The sequence below is a fragment of the Pteropus alecto genome, unplaced genomic scaffold (genome assembly GCF_000325575.1).
Source record: "Pteropus alecto unplaced genomic scaffold, ASM32557v1 scaffold669, whole genome shotgun sequence".
NCBI classification, from domain to species: Eukaryota; Metazoa; Chordata; class Mammalia; order Chiroptera; family Pteropodidae; genus Pteropus; species Pteropus alecto.
In genome coordinates, this window is record NW_006442554.1 from 342,341 (window position 1) to 344,639 (window position 2,299).

Here is a 2,299-nt window from a genome sequence, read left to right on the forward strand (position 1 = left end):
ACATTTTTATCACCTCAAAAGGAAACCCTGTACCCATTATCTGTCGTTCCTCATTCCATTCCCTTCTCCCTCCAGCCCCTCCTAACTACTAATCAGCTTTCTATCTCCATGGATTTGCCTATTCTGTACATTTCACATAAATGGAATCATGTAGTATTTAGTTTTTTGTGTCTGGCTTCTTTCACTTAGTATATTTTCAAGTTTCATCCACATTGCAGCATGTATCAGTACTTCATTTCTTTTTATGGGTGAATAATATTCTATTGTATGAATATATGCTTCATTTTGTCTATCCATTCATCAGTTGATGGACACATGGGTTTTTTCTACTTTATGGCTATTATGAAAAATGCTGCTTTTTACATTCATGTACAAGTTTTTGTGAAGACTATATACATTTAAAAATAAATTTTACTGATTTTCCTTAAAACATTCAGCTGGAGTTTAAAGTGAGATCATGTTGAAATTATGTATTAATTTGGAGATCATCAGAATCTTTATAATATGAAATTGTCTCATCCAAGAGCATGAAATGTGTCTTAATTTATTCAGATCATCTTTTATACCTTTTAATGAAGTTTTAAAATTTTATCTATAGTGGTCTTATTTATCCCATTTATACTACTTTTCTGTTGCAGTGTAACAATATACTGCTCAGCTTAAAACAACATACAATAACATAGGTGTACAGTTTCTGTGGGTCAGGACTCTGCGTGTGGCTTAATTGGATTCTCTGCTTAGAGTCTCACAAAGCTGAAATGAAGGCGTTGTAGGACTGAGGGCTTCGATTTCTTGCTGGCTATCTCCTGGAGGCCAACCTCAGCTCCTAGAGGCCACCCTCTGTTCCTTGCTGCATGAGGTTCCCCAAAGTATCTGCTTGCTTCATCTAAGCCAGTACGGCAGGAGTCCCTTCTCTTGAATGACAAGATAGGTGTCTCAACCTCATTTTAAACATAATTACATGCATGTAATCACATACATTTGGTCACCTTTGTTCATGCACACACTTAAGGGTAGGGGATTACACAAGGATGTGAACACCAGGAGGCAAGGATCATGGGAACTATTTAAAGAGTGTGTCCATTACACCATCTTCGGGTATATAATCTTCAGGTCCATAGGGAGATGCACATAAGGATTTTCATTGTAAAGTTGTTTGTAATACCGAGGAAATTAAGGCAGTTAAGATCAATGGATTAGATATACTCACAGCAATATAAAAGCATCTTGCTTTCCTTCACTTTTAATTTATGTCATGTTGCCATACATCATTTTAATTCCAAACTGAAAATACCTTCATTTTTATGTAATTATAATAGTAATATATACTCATTGCAACATTCTTTTTTCAGACAATAGAGAAAAGTGTAAAGGAGAAAGTGACAAATCATTAGTTATCTCCCCACCCATACATAACTATTAACATTTCCTTCCCAACATTTTTTCCCCCTATGGATACACAAATTTTACCAAAGTTTCGTATCCTTTGATGTGTCATTTTAAGTGGATAAAACCTATCTATGTATCTATAGGAAAACAAGTAGATACAGACAGTAAAATAAAGACAGAGACAGGAGGTTTGTAGAGATAAAAGGAGAGAGTCAGAGGCAGGGAGAGATAGATGGGAGAGAAAGACAGGTATGGGCACAGAAGGACAGAAAGAGAAATATGGAGAGCAATGGAGAGATGAAGATACTAGCAAAGAGACAAGGACAGGATGGAAAAGAGCATTTATTGAGCTCCCACCAAACGTGATTCTTATTAAATCTTCTAAGTCACTCTGAGGGGCAGTTACTGTTAACTCCTTCATGCAGGTGAGGGGTGCTGAGCTTTAGAATGGTAAACTGACCTATCTGTGGTCACATCACCTGGATTGCACCTATGGCTCTGTAAAGGGCCTGGTCCATAGTAGGCGATCTGTAACTGTTTATTCAATAAACAAAGTCACATATCTCCTCCCCAAGGGGAGAGAGGTGGGGACTAGACCCCCAATCTACTCCACTAAGTCAGTTTTTCCTCTCTGTCTACTAAGGTGACAGCAAGGTCTGTTGCCCTGGCAACTGCCTTCCAACTACCATGGCAACCACCATCAGTCTCCAACTCTCCACTTTGCCCCTTGGGCATATCCATGACAACCGTCTGGATAGAGGGGCTGCCGGAGCTCTGAGGCTGCGCGTGCGTCGAGTGGCAAGAGTGGGTGGCAGGGGAGGGCAGGGGCCCCTGGCATGCGCAGCCGCAGAGCACCACAGCCTGGCCCGCTAGCCCGGGCGCTGCGCATTTGCCAGCCAGTCCAGTCCGC